This window comes from Phoca vitulina, unplaced genomic scaffold (assembly GCF_004348235.1).
Source record: "Phoca vitulina isolate PV1807 unplaced genomic scaffold, GSC_HSeal_1.0 scaffold34, whole genome shotgun sequence".
NCBI classification, from domain to species: domain Eukaryota; kingdom Metazoa; phylum Chordata; class Mammalia; order Carnivora; family Phocidae; genus Phoca; species Phoca vitulina.
In genome coordinates this window covers 956,378-971,072 of record NW_022589737.1, presented here as the reverse complement: position 1 = coordinate 971,072, position 14,695 = coordinate 956,378, and the positions used below count along the sequence as shown (strand labels likewise).

Here is a 14,695-nt window from a genome sequence, read left to right as displayed (position 1 = left end):
GGATGGGTGATGGATGGATGGATGGATGGATGGGATGGGATGGATGGGTGGATGGATGGTGGATGGATGGATGCATGGTGGATGGATGGATGGATGGTGGATAGATGGACAGGATGCGGAGGGACATCGGGAAGCATAGGAGCTTTCACCTAGCTAGAGGTAGATCCTGTTGGGGCCCTGCCAGTGGGCCCAATTACAGCTAAATACTGCTTTGCTTTCTGATGAGGACAAATGAGCCTCAGTTCCCTCTGCAAAAACAATACCCACCTCACAGGACCTATGTGAGAATGTGTGATAGAAGATGCTGATACATGTAGTGTATGACCTAGCACACAGAGGTAGTGCCTTCCCAGCCAGGAAGTAAATGTAAAGGATAGGCAAGTAACTGCAGGGACTCAACAGAAATCAGTCTCCTGACTTCCCACCACCATTGTCCAACCTGGGGCTTTAAGGACTTACCAGAGAATGCCTCTCCATCACCCCACCCTCTTCTCCTAGGTTCATTCATGCTTTTTTTCATTCAACCAACCTTGTAGGATGCCTATTATGGCCAGGCCCGGTTCTAGGTACTGGGATTAGGAGAAGAATAAGATTCAGTCCTTAACTTGGATAGACAGACAAATAACTGTGTTTGAGGTCCTGGGATGACATGGAGGACACAGCAGTGTTTCACAAAACGCAGGGAAGCTCTGGGAGGAGGTAGTCATAGAGGAGATATGTGAGCTGGGTATTGCAAGAGGAATAGGGGTTACCAGGTCAAGAAGATTCCAGACAGAGGACATAGCATGTGCAAAGGCTCTAAGGTGTGAAGTTATACGGAGTATCTGGGGGCAACTGAGCAACTAGGTATATTTGGGGTATCAGGAGTAGGAATGTGCCCATGCGTCTGAGTGTCTATAAGTAAACGGGAGGAGGAAACAGCAAGGGGGGGGGTAGGAGATGAAACTGGAAAAGTAGACAGGGTGGAGCCCAGAAGCCCATGGTCAGTCAGGCCAAGTAGACGGTAGAGAGTAAAGCACCACTGGGGTGGCGGAGCACGGGTGGGACCAGTCAGACGCAGCCGCATTAATTAGGCTCCTGCTTTTCAGGCACAGCACTAGGCTCCTCCATATACAGGAGGCTATCCTTGGCTGACTCTGATGATAAATGAATTTGACGAGGTATTTTCCTCTTGGATTCAGGCAATTATCCCTGGAGAAATGGCCAACTTGGGAGCAATTTTTCCTCTCTGAAGAGCCAGACTGGCTGGCTAACAGCAAGAGCAAGGGGAGGGTTCCCACATGGCCACCACCACCACCACCACCAACCACCACCCACAGCCAGAGCTGCGGGGAGCCATGCTTGGAAATCCTTTAGAATGTCCTGGAGATTCGGGAAGAACTTGAGAAGGGATAATGGTGGAGGTCACAGGTCCAGAGAGGAAGAAGAAACAGGGGAAATCCCTTAGGCCGGCCGAAGACTGGCAAGTCTGCATTTCTAGTGAACAGGACAGAAAGGCAGGGTGGGTGGTGGCTGCCACCTTGTCGTTCTCAAACCCTCAAACCTTCTCCAGTCCAGCTCACAGCAGGCCAGGTTCTCCCTCCCCTCCTTTCTCTTCTCTCCCCTCCCTCCCCTTCCCTCCTTCTCAGCTCCCCTCCAGAAAGGTTTATAGAGAAGACTCCAAATAGCCCCCTCTCCTGCAGGCATAGTCACACCAACTGAAAGGAGATTTAATTAGCAAAATCTCGTTAGGCAAACGAAATTATCCGTAAGACAATACTCCTCTGGACAGGGGGTATGATTAAACAAAGCCATTAATTGAGAGAGTCGCTTTGGCAGCTCCCCGGATGCATTCATCTCTGGGCAGGCTCCACTTTGCCTCCTTGGGCCAGAGGAACAGACTCTGCGTCGTCCCCGCCGGCCCCACCCGCTCCCCACTTCATCTCCGCTCTTGCAGAGCCCCTCCAGTTGGGGCTGCAGACCTCGGCATCTCATCAGCGGCGCACTGCCGCCGCCAGATTCCTGCTAAAGTGCCTTGATTGCATAATGTCTATTTGCATAATGTAAATTGCAATCTCCTAGCTCGGGAGGCAGGAATCACAGAACAGCCATTATTTTTTACCACTCCACAAAAATTCTACATTTAGAAAGCAGATTTGCAGCTCAGAAAGCCGTATAAATCTGAATCCGCCAGAAACGCCATTAAATCACACCAATTAAGCCGGACCAACGAAGAGCCCCTGTCACTGTTCTCTGCACACTCAAGGACTCCCCGCCCAGATGGAGGCCACGAGAAACTGGAGGCTATGGTAGTGGGCCTGGGAGCAGGACCTGCAAGAGGCAGGAAATTCTGTCTTACAAACCCTAACACAAACACACACACACACACACACCGCCCCGGCCACCCCAACCGTAGGTCCCATCAAGACCTGGAGGAGAAAGAATGAGAGGCGGGTGGAATGAGTTCTTTCTGAAAGAGGACTACCTTCATGTCAACCTCAGCCCGTACTTTCTAATTGATTAAGTTCTTCTTTCCAGCTTATCTCTTTAACTCAGACAAACGACCCTGCGGGCAAAGCATCCCATCACGGGTGGTGGGAACAGAGACTACCCCCTCAAGCAGTAATAACTGTCCTGACACCAGCAAGTGATTGCCCCCAAGACAATGATCGACCTGACCTTCACTGCCCACCTGCACGTACCCACCGACCTTTGTCCCACATTTTCCTGATATAAACCTGGATGTATTTTCAGCACTTTGGAGACAGTCTTTGTGACGTGAGCCCGTTGTCTTCCCGGGGCTGGCCTCACTGAAATAAATCCCTTTCTTGTTTCCCCACTGCTCCTCTCTCTGCCTGTGGATTTTGTCAGTGGCGAGTGGCCGAACCGGGTCTGTTTGGGACCCCCCCGGAGCCAGCGGCTCTTCACCCCTGCACCCCGGCTACACATCTTAAGCTCATTGCCTGATTTCTGCTGGGCACACTGTCTACAGACTTTCAATTTATGCAGCAGGAGAGCGTGTATCAGGAAGAAGTCTGCACCCTTGGCAGAGGGAGTGGGGAGATCTAAGGTGTTTTGCATGGGGGGGCAAAACATCCATGCCTTTCACGGCTCTTCTGTGACTTTTCCTCTCTTCTCTTCTCCCGAGTCCCTTCTGGCCAAGTGTAAGAAACCATAGGAGAAATCCTGCTCAGATTGGGCTGGGCTGGAGTCTGAGCGCTTTTTAAAAGCTGTTTCCTAGGGGTGACTGGGGAGAGAGGTGAGTCACAAGGTGCCTGGTAAAGGGGCATTCCCTCTGACAATGACGCAAGATCCCAGCTTCCCCTCAGCCAGCCGTACACCTGGTTACTCTTTTGCTTCTTTATTGCTCATTCAATATTCATTTGTCAAAGGGCAAGATGCTAATGTGTATTATTAAAATATCAATAGTTTATGAGTGAACTTTTATGGAGGGTACAGTTAAAGGAAATATTCTTGACCATCCCTGTCAGGAACAATGGAGAGAAACAATCTTTTCCAACTCCACTTTTTATTTATTTCCTGGGTGGAGGAATGCCTGAACCGTTTTGAGTAGCCGTTGTGTGCCAAGAATGGGCTATAGTGCTTTCACATGCTGGCTTCCCTTCGGTCCCCACAGCAGTCCTGGGAAGGGTATGCAATCCCATCTGCATTCTGGAGATGAGCAATCTGAAGACCGAGCAGAAGTGCCTGGGTCACGAAGGTGCTAAGTCGGAATCCAAACTCTTGCCTTTGGACTTCAAACCCCAACTTTTTTTTCCCCCAAGTTGGAGCCTTGAAAATACAAATGAGCTTTACATTTTTATCTGTTCTTTCATTTGTCCAAATTAAACATTCGTTTCCTGACCTAAATTTCCAAACCCCGGCACTTTTTTATCAAAACCAAGCCCACTTACCCTTCTCCTCCCTGCCCCCTCCCTTTCCGGCATTAGCCATTCTCAGATCTCAGCCCCTTGGGAACATGAATTGGTTCTGTCTCCACTCTTTTGTTGCTTGAGCTTTGTTTCTATCCTCTTAAGTCACAATAAGGCATTCAGGCACTCAGATTCTCTTCCAAAATTTAGCCACATCCGGGTCAGGAAAATGACAAAGGAAAGGGGGTCTGGTCCCTTAATGGCGCAGGTTCTAGTTTGTGGCAGAAGGGCAGGAAGGAGAGGAGAGGATGTGGGGTCAGATAGGAAGGGCTACCCAGACTTCCCCAGTCCCCAACACAGCCCCAGTAGCCTCCTAAGCCCGGATCTCTGGCCAAAACCTCCCCCAGCTTGGAAGGTCATTGAGTTGGGGGTGTGGGGATCCCTAGATGGGAATGAGGGCCTTAGGCTTGAGGAATCTCTGGCCACAGGTCTAAGTGCCCCTCCAGACTTGGCACTTCAAGCTGTGAGTTGCAAAATGGACCAACTTTTGTTGAAATGGACTATCAGGTGGAAGCCTTCACCAATGGCAGGACCTCTGAACACCAGCATGTCCTTGGGGAGTCCCGCTTTGGGAGGAAGCCTAGCCCAGCCTCTGGGGGGCGTTGGGGAGGGCTTTAAACCCAGATATTCTGTGAGATAGGGGCAGTTTGATTTTCAAAGATAGGGGTTTCTTTAGCCAGTCTTTGGAAATAGATGAGGCTGTACTATGTCAGACTTGCCAAATACGAGTCGTGTAGATTATACTCTCCAAAGATGGTTGCAACAACATGTATCCCATCCCTATGCTCCTCTTTTAATGTGCTGTTGATACTCCTCCTTTGAGTCATGGTGGGAGGGATGTCTATGTTCCCTTCCTGAAAGTGAGGTAGGCCTTTGTAACTGCCCCAATCAAGAGAATGTGGTAGAAGAGACGCTGCTTGACTTGGGCAATACCGCTTCCACCTGGCTCTTGTTCTCTTTCAGGGTGCTCCCCCTTGGCGTCCAGCCACCATGCTTTGAAGAAGCCCAAGCCACATGGAGTGGTCACACGGGCCTGCCTGGCAGCCCCAGCTAACATCTCAGCCAACAGCTCATATCAGCCCCCTGAATTATAAGTGAATGAGCCTTCAGATGATTCCAGCACCCAGCTTTTCACTTGCCTCAGCTGAGGTCCCGGACCCAGTGGAACAGAGACAAGGCGTCCCTATGGTGCCCCGTTTGAATTCCTAACTCACAGAATATGCACATTATAAACATTGTGAAGACACTAAGTTTTGGGGTGGCTTGTTACACAGCCGTAGTAACTGGAACACCACTGGGATTAAATGGAATGTTTGTGGTTTCCTTCTCAAATCCAGCCTTTCCTGGTCTTCATTCTGAGACTTCAGACTATGCCCTCCTCAACTGGTCCCAGCCCCCCAGAGCCTGCCCCCTCTCCTCTTCCTCCCTCTCCAAAAGGCAGGAGGATGCTCATGCCTGAGGCAGCCTTGGCAAACACTCCCTGAAAGATCATTTGAATCTCCCCATCTCAGAATCCCGGGACCCAGAGAAACCTGCTCTTCCTTGTTTCTCAGCACAGGTCCAAGAGTGTGTCCCCATGAGGGAGCTTTCCCTGGGTGTGTGTGGCCCAGCGCAAGGCACCGGGTGCCCTCGGAGGCAGGGAGGGAATGTGCAGACCTATTTCCCCACACTCTCCACTCTCATTAAGGTTCACGTTCAGCTTGCTTCTCTCCTACTTGACTTGACTTATGAGGTCCCTTTAACCTCCGGTGCGAGGAGACACGATTCTCACAAAGGTCTTTCCACTGTGGCTCCTCCAGCCCCCCAGCCGCATCTCCTAGGTAGGCTTTCCCGGAACAGGATGGAGGGAGGCACCCTTCCCCGCTCCCCCTGCTCCGGGCCCCCCCCCCCCCTTAGGCTCCGACCACTCCAGAGCCTGGGCTGCAGAGTAGGTGCCCTGGGAGTGGCAGCCTGTCAATCACAGAGGCGACCAGCACTGACTCTCAGGCCATTAGGCGGGAGGGCCGGCGCCCTGCTCACTCACCGGGCAGCCATCGGCAGGATGTTAGACAATCGCATGCCGGCCATTCTTATGATTTATTCAAATACTCATTACAGTCAATCTATTTTTACACAGAGGTGAAGATGTGCGCTGATAACGGTTAATCATTTATAATTCCATGGACTGGTTGGGAGCCAATGTACTCTCAGGGGCGCGGCAGCAGCCCAGCCTCCGGTAGCCCCAGAAGCAGGGTGGCAAGCTATGTAGCCCAGGGCAACCCGATCTCCCGGCTGACATCTGCTGAGCAGAGACCAGGTGGAGGGTGCCGTGGGGACAGGAAGACACGGGAATCCCAGACTGTCCTCCAGGGGCTCACAGCCTCACTGGGGGGCGCACAGGAAGGTGCAGGCCAGAGGCACGCTTAGCGTGTGGATGCAGTAGAACTTCGGGAGAGGGAGAGAGCACTTCTAGCTGGAGTTACCAAAGAAGGTTCATTGAGGAGACCGGACTTGGGCTGCGTTCCTCCAGGTGGGTAGGCTTTCACCAAGTGGGAGAGCCAAAATGACACATAAAGCGTACAGTGGGGCTCTCACTGTGCCGATAGAACGGAAGCCACCAGCATGTCTTCCTTCCCCTCCCTCACGCCTCCCGAGAAATAAGCCAAGGTGTAAAAGCAAGTGTGGGCTATGAATTGGTCCGCTTCCTCCTCTCACAGCCTCCCCAGCTTAGCCCACAGATGACAGTGGCTCGGGTGGCCTCGCAAACTCAAGGGCTTCCCTCTCCAACACTCATGACACACATAACACATCAAGTCCACCTTAATGCACAATCAATAAAGTCTAATTAAGTAGGATGTCATATTACAGGGCTTCTTTGTCACATTCAGACCTAATCTAATTAGAAGTCCACTGTATTTTACATTCTGACTGGCTCATTGTTGAGTATTTCTCTTGCACAATGCATGGCTGTTAAAGATTAGGTTCAAGGCTGGTCCTTAACCCATAACCTTATTGAATCAGCATGGAAACACCAAGCACAGTTACTTACAGTTCACAGTCCCTTTTCTGGTGAGCAGCATGGAGGACAGAAAGCCTCAGAATCCTGCTCCGGACTTCACCTGTCAATAAAAGAAAATGTTTTTAGAGATGTGTATGATTCCACTGGGAGTGAGAGCCGAGGTGGGACTGAGGGAAACCTCAGAGTGGGTCTGGTGTGGGAGCAAAGCCAGGACTCTATTCCCACAGTGCTGAGTGGGAACGTTTCCTGATCAAGGGACTCTGGGTACAAGACGATTATTGGTGGGGCGCCTGGGTGGCTCAGTCGTTAAGCGTCTGCCTTCGGCTCAGGTCATGATCCCAGGGTCCTGGGATCGAGCCCCGCATCGGGCTCCCTGCTCAGCGGGAAGCCTGTTTCTCCCTCTCCCACTCCCCCTGCTTGTGTTCCCTCTCTTGCTGTGTCTCTCTCTGTCAAGTAAATAAAATCTTAAAAAAGAAAGAATGACTTTAAAAAAAAAAAAAAAAAAAAAAAAAAAAAATTATTTAAAAAAAAAAAAAAAAAAAAAAAAAAAGACGATTATTGGTTAGGACAGTTAACCAGGACAGAGAGAGGATCACTCCCTCCTTACCTGCTTGGTGCCTCAATTTCCTGTGAGTTTCATCCCCTTCCCTATTGGAATCCTGGAGAAAAACAGGCTCATGGCTGTTGAGAGCCCTGAGCTGACCAAAGCAATAATCATTTACTGATGCCTCCCGTCTGATAGAGGACCCCATGCCGGGGGACAGAGTTGTGCAGCCCCCGTGAAAGCTTGCAACCTATATGGGGAAGGCTGCAAAACACTGGCAAACCACAGCTGAGGCTGTTGTTTATGGTAGGTTTATGGAAAGTCCTGATAGAGGAGAGAATTTTCAAGGAAAGGTGAAGAGTCCAATTGGGATGGAAGGAAAAGAAGGTGCATGGAGAAGCATGATGAGGGCAAGACTGGAAAGAAAAAATGTGACTGCTTTTAATTCTCTTTCTGGAAGAAAGCAATAACAACAAGAAAAACCCAGCACATGCTTATCAGGTGTCTGCTCCATGGTCTACATTGGCTAGGTGCAGCAGGAATAAAATCCATGGGTGGGTCCTGTTCTAAAAGTGCTGCCATGACATCATTGGGGAAATAAGATTACCTACATAGAACATCATCAGATAAGACAAGACTACATGCACAGTAGTGCTGAACTATGTGGTAGGGACTATAATTCTCTCACCACAGAGAAAGGAAGTTGGCAAGAACTGAGGCACTCAAGGAAGTAGTCAGGAGAGGGGTGAACTTGAATGGGGCCTTGGAGACCAGACAGGCAAGATTTGGCTGGTAGAAGGGAGCGAGAGGGCATTCCAGGAAAGGGAGCAATCCAAGCAAGGATGAGAGGGGGGCAGCATGGAGTGCCCTGGGGCAATGTAGAAGCTGGTCTGCCTGAGAGAGACCAAGGAGGGACCAACACTGAGTAAGCCAGTTGGGGCCAGAGCATCTAGGGCTCTGGAGGTCAGGCAGAGAGGCCAGGCTTAGGTTAGGAGCTGGTAGAGCCATTTAAAGTTTTTCAACAAGGAAATGACACTAAGAAGAGGAGACCCCTGCCCTGAACCCTTTAAGATCTTCCTTTTAATTAAGACAGAGAGGCTTCTTGGAAAAGGTGGAATTCCAGATAGAAAATTCAGGCGTCAGGTGTAGTGTGATGTGCTCATGGAAACAAAATGTCCCTCTTGTTCATGATGATGTCCACCAGGCTGAGGCACTTCCTCTGGGGCTGTCTACTAACATCTGCATGACCCAGGTGAACGGTTCAAGGAGGTACCTCTGAGATAAGCACAGACCACTGGACAGCAAGTCCTTGAAGACAGGACTACACCCCCTGCATCTCTATAGCCCCAGAACCTAGCAGAGTGCCCAGGATGTATTGGTTCTCAGTATATGTCTGTTGAAATGTTCATTGGTAGACCCTCTTCATTCCAAACAGAACCCACAACCAGCAGCTCTGAACCAGTCATGGGTTGGCAATGGTCGGCAATGGGCTCCAACTTAGAGTCTTGTAAACAACAGACATACTGCTACTGAGCATCCATGAACTCACTGTAAGAAGTCTCTAGATTGAATTGCATGCAGTGGTACTTTATCCCTGCCCTCTGGGATTGTCTGTTGAGCCGCCAGCAACTTAGAAGAAGATATGGCAGACTTGCCATTTGCACATGCTGCGAAACTGGGAAGGACAGCCACTCCTGGAGAGATGGATTCAAGAGTGTTATAAAGCTTTTAACAAGCTGCAAGAACAGGCCAAAACGAAAAAGTCCATTTTTTCTTCTACCAGTTTTTGCACAATAAGATCATGACAGCCATAAAAGAAATAATTTTGAAAATAAAGAAATACAGCCCACAATCCCATCACTCTAAACCACCAAATTACTGTATCCCACGTCCACATGCAAATCCATTTTTATTTTTTACAGTAGAAAAAGATTTGACGAGAATATATATACCAAGTCCCACTCTTACATTCAAAAAGTCAATTGCAAAAACACCGAATAGGGTAACCTGGTTTAAAAAAAAAAAAAAAAAGAAAAAGAAAAAGAAAAGATGTAGGTGATTTGAATTTAATACAAGCTCAGGATGAGCCCAGAGTGTGGTGTTGCTGCCAAACACATTAAATGTTATCTTAGGTTGCATTAATACCCACACAGTGTCCAACCGAGGGATGAACAGTCCCCTCACTTTGGTCTTATCAATCTATATTAGTTTAGGATGCAGTTCTGGCACTATATCTTAATAACTTTGACAGAGAAGAGGAGAAGTGAGCGAAGATGTCCAGTAACTAAAAGTGCAGGCTCTGGGGGCGCCTGGGTATCTCAGTCAGTTAAATGTCTGCCTTCGGCTCTGGTCATGATCCCGGAGTCCTGGATCGAGTTCCGAATTCTCTCTCTCAAATAAATAAATTTTTAAAAATCTTTAAAATAAATTAAAAAATGAAAGTGCAAGCTCTCGAATCAGACTGCCCAGTTTTCTGTCCCAACTCCACCACTTACTAGTGGCATGACCATGGGCAGGTTACTTAACTTCTCTGTGCCTCAGTTTTCCATCTGTAAAATCGGGCTAATAAGGGTTCTACCTCTGAGGTTCGAGTGAGGATTGAATGATTTTGTAAACTGCAAAGTGCTTAGAACCACGGCTCACACAAAATCAGCACTCACTGAATGTTAGCTATTTATTGCTATTTTGTTGTTATTTTCATTACTAGGAGGCTGTGCGGTAAAAGATATGAGAGAAGAAACCAGACATGTCCCTCTCTAAGATTACCCGTCCTTCTCCCACATGGTGGCCCTCCAAATATTTGAAGAAACTTTATGAAAGAGGGGCTGTGTTACTCTAGATAGTAGGATCAGGACTAATTGCTAGATGTTAGAGGAAGTCAATATAAGAGAGAAGTCTCTAGCAATGAGAACTATCCAAAAACAGTTAGTGAGCTCCCCGACACTGGAGAGAGATTCTGAACTGGGTGAGAGGCTGCTCCACAGCATGGTCTCCCAGATGAGGCTTCACCCATCTTTGAAATGTTAAAAAAATTATGTTGACAAACTTATATATTGAGAAAACCTTAATATTGTCTTCATTCACCATTGTTTCATGAAGTAATTCAACCCCCCAAAAGTAAAGAGAGCAACAAAGACCATTTTTTGAATTGAATAGAGCATAAATAGAGCATCATGGAGGGGCTCCTGGGTGGCTCAGCCAGTTAAGCGGCTGCCTTTGGCTCAGGTCATGATCCCAGTGTCCTGGGATCGAGCCCCACATCGGGCTTCTTGCTCAGCAGGAAGCCTGCTTCTCCCTCTGCCTGCCACTTCCCATGCTTGTGCTCTCTCTCTCTCTGTCAAATAAATAAATAAAATATTAAAAAAAAAAATAGAGCATCGTGGAAAGCACTCCCTCTCTCCCTCTCTTTCTCTGCTCCTCTCTCTCTCTCTCTCTCACACACACACACAAATGTGTGCGCATGCACACACGTGTGTGCACACATATGTGAACATGCAACCTCTCCATACTGGCCTTATTTTTCACTCGTGACCACGCACCCGTGGAAAGGTCTACGTAACTTGGCGCTTACCCGTGGACACAGGCTGGGGAACCCCTATGTGCCATGTATGTTAGGGCCTTCCAAAGCCAGCAGCTGGTGGTCCTGGCAGGAGAGCGATCATGCCAAAAGCCTTCACATAAGCAGCCATGCCGTCATGGAGCCAGAATTGAAACTCAGGCCTGTCTTATTCACCATGAAAATAAAATGGAACTATAAATGAAATTGACCATTCACGTTTATTAATATGAGGAAATTGGCGAAATGATAAATGAGGGAGGAATTGTTGAATGCTCATGTTTGTCTGGGAACGACGTAGACAGAGGGGCAGAACACGCTCCAGGAGAGCTGAGCAGCACCCAGGGAGCACGCCTCGGTAAGTTGGGAGGGTGGAGAGAGATGAGCTGGGGGCTTAGCGAGGCCATGAGTCTAACAGAGAGAGCACCCCTAACAGAGGGGTGTCAACCAGACATGGGTTCATGCCCTCCTCACCCTGTCATTAATGTGCAATCTTGGACAAGGAACTTTAACCCCTCCATGCCTCAGTTTCCCCATAGGCGAAATCATAGGGTTAGACTACTAGATAATCCTTAAACCAAAATTCCATCTGACATCTACATACCTTGGAGGTTGCCCAGACTAACCCTCCAGGGAGGGCTCTAAGTCTTGTGTTAAGGTAGCTCAGTATATCACCCTGGTTAAGAATAAAGATGTGGGAGTCAGAGAGTTCTGGGTCCAAACCTGGGTCCAACATTTACCTAACCTTAAGCTCTATGAACCTCAATTTTCTCATCTTTAAAAGGGGGGTAATAGTAGCATCTTTAAATGAGACGATGCATCGAGAGCATTTTGTGCAACGCCTGGAACATATTAATAATAATAATAAATGAGGGCTATTGTTGTTTTTAAGTGTTAAGAGTTAAGGGCTGGCAGCAGCTGAACAGAAAAGGAGAAAGAGACAAAGCAAGAAAGTTGAGGACTTCTGCATTCATCCCACTGCCCATGAAAGCGTTTCTGCCCTTGCCCCAGCCAGACCTTTGGGATGAGGACAAATTACGAAAACCCATTCTTGGACACCAAGAGTCTCTCAGGATCCTTCTTTTCTCTGAAAACCCCTCCATGGGCATATGAGCAAAACTTCCGAGAAAGACAAAACGTGAATAGACCATTCCAGAAGGAAACCCCTGAAGGACCACCCATCCATCCAGACAGCATGTCCTGGGTCTCCCCACCTCATTGCTGAGTCTCCTCTCTGTTCCCCTTGTGCTCCCCTCATCACCTGACAACAGCTTGTGGTTGCTTACATTTGTTGAATGAGGTTGGCAGTTACAGCATGGTAGGCCCTGACCACCAGGCTCTAAATTACACAATAACTAGGTAATTGAACACTGATAAAATTGCCTGGCACTAAACACTTGACTCTGAGATGCATCCCACCCAGCACTGCGGGTAGCACAAAGCTGTTCCTGAAGCCTGGTGAGGACTGATGCTCATTCCACACCTGTCTTCAGCCCCCACAGGGCCACAGGCACTACTGGTCGCCCCGTAACAGAGGAGTTGGAAAAGTTCCCTCAGTCACGCTCCGCAGGCCCTGCCCGGGCCCAAGCCTCTAATCTTGGGCCTGTACCTGTAAGTACAGGTATGCATGTAAAACCCTGTAAGCAATGTGGGCACTGGTGGGCTCATCCTAGACTTTCCTACGTGGCAGAAGGAATGAGAGGCACTCATGATCTGTCTACATCGGATGGGAGTGAGGTGTGGGCTCCCAGGGCCACAGGGCCCTCTGCAGACGCAAACCCTCAGGGAACGGAGGATCCGCTCATAGAGCAACCTCCCGGCCCTGTGGACATCCTCTGAGGTGTGAATACACCAAGCCCCACGACTTGCTGATTCTCTGTCAGGAATATCCCTGCTCTCCTTCGCTTGGTGTCGTTGGTGACCTGCCTCTCTCTTCCCAGGCCCTAATTGGTCCCCTGGCCTCTAGCCTCGCCCTATTTTTGCCCATCTACCACCTCCCCTCAGCAGAGGATCTTTCTGGAACACAAATTTGATCATGTCCACTCTTCCTTAAAACCCTTCAATGACTCCCTCGTTGTCTGACAGAGGGTGCCAACTGGCCGCCCCTACGCTGACTCTTGCTTGTCTGACATTTTTATAAATTCTTTTTTTTAAAGGATTTTATTTATTTATTTATTTGAGAGAGGGAGAGAGAGCACAAGCATGGGGAGAAGCAGAGCAAGAGGAAGAAGCAGGCTCCCCGCTGAGCAGGGAGCCCGACTCGGGACTCGATCCCAGGCCCCTGGGATCATGACCTGAGCTGAAGGCAGACACTTCACCGACTGAGCCACCCAGGTGCCCCACGGCATTTTTATAAATTCTGCCAACATCTAAAAAGTGGGAGATTTCACATTTTAACAATCCATATTTCTATGTTTTCTCCAAAGACCGAACGACCTAACAATGTCAATCCTGCCTTTCCATGTGGCAATCACCGGGTGACGTCGAGGATCAGTCACCCCCTTTTAACCATGCACAGGCCCTCTGTCTGCCCTGAGAGAAAGCGAGTGTCAGCCTGGAAGTCTCTCCCATCACAGGGCCAGACCCCAGAGGCTGACTTACTCGGCCTACAGCAGAGTTTCGGGTTCAAGGTGACAGCACGGGGGTGAGTGGCTCATTGTGTTCTCAGCTGTGCTGTGCCAGGTGCAGGGTGGAGGATGGGATTCAGGAAAACGCCAGTCCCACCGGGCAGGCCCGCCTCGTGTCCTTCCCTCTCACCTGGGCAACTCCACCCTTAGCCTGGTGAAAGGCGGAGAAGGTCTTCGGGCAGTTTCCCTGGAATGCCAATGGCTACCGGGCAGGTGCAGAAGAAGCCCCACCCCCCTTTATTCCTGCGGCCCCACCCCTGGGCCCGGCCTCTCCCCACCCCAACTCAGGGCGGCTGTACCCCCACCCTTTATTTCCATCCCACTGTTCCTATCAAAGCCCTAACAGCACATATTTTGTTAATTGTACAAACCTAATGGGGGAATGCATTGGCAAAAAAGGGTAATGGCCATCAGACCAGCAATAAAACAAAATTAATGGCCCATAGGAAGAAATCATGTCCACTTAATCCCGGCTCTGAAACTCTAATAGAATAATGGAATACCAACGGAGGGTTTTTTCTCTCTATGCAGATTGCTTACACCATGTTAATCACTTGCAAAGCAGGCCACATACCACTCTGGCTCACATGACCCTCCAGGGAAAGTAGCGGACCAGAAACATTTAGTGCAAGGCTCATTACTGACATGCACCATGGCGGCAACACCTCCCCCCTCCCCCTCCTTCCCCCAGGTGACTCTGGGACAGCCAGTATGGGGTGTCATTGAGAGCCACGAGGTGTGGCGGGCTGGAAAGCAAGACACATAATACCTAATAATAGCAAACATTTATTGAGTGCTTACTATGTGCCAGACCCTGGGCTAGCTAAGTGCTTCCTATGCACTGTATCCGTCTACCTCATTTTCGTCCTCTGTAGCTGCCCAGTCCAGCAAGGTAGCTGTTGGCCACGTGTGGCTTTTTAAATGCAAATCCTCATTAATCAAAATTACAGAAAATTTAAAATTCAGGCTTCAGCCTCACCAGCCACATTTCAAGTGCTCGACATGTATCTAGTGGCTATTTTACTGGAAGGTTCAGATAAAGTACATCTCCATCATCAC

General features: G+C 49.1%; 1 protein-coding gene across 5 annotated transcripts in view; it reads right to left on the bottom strand.

Annotated features, from left to right (window-relative positions):
* The window catches only part of PKNOX2 (PBX/knotted 1 homeobox 2), a 278,261-nt gene that overhangs the window by 178,694 nt on the left and 84,872 nt on the right, over nt 1-14,695 (bottom strand). For all 5 annotated transcript variants that reach the window (XM_032426350.1, XM_032426347.1, XM_032426352.1 and 2 more), the window contains one exon: nt 6,940-7,009. The gene's annotated coding sequence lies outside the window, so the exon portion shown is untranslated. The remainder of the gene's footprint in view (nt 1-6,939; nt 7,010-14,695) is intronic.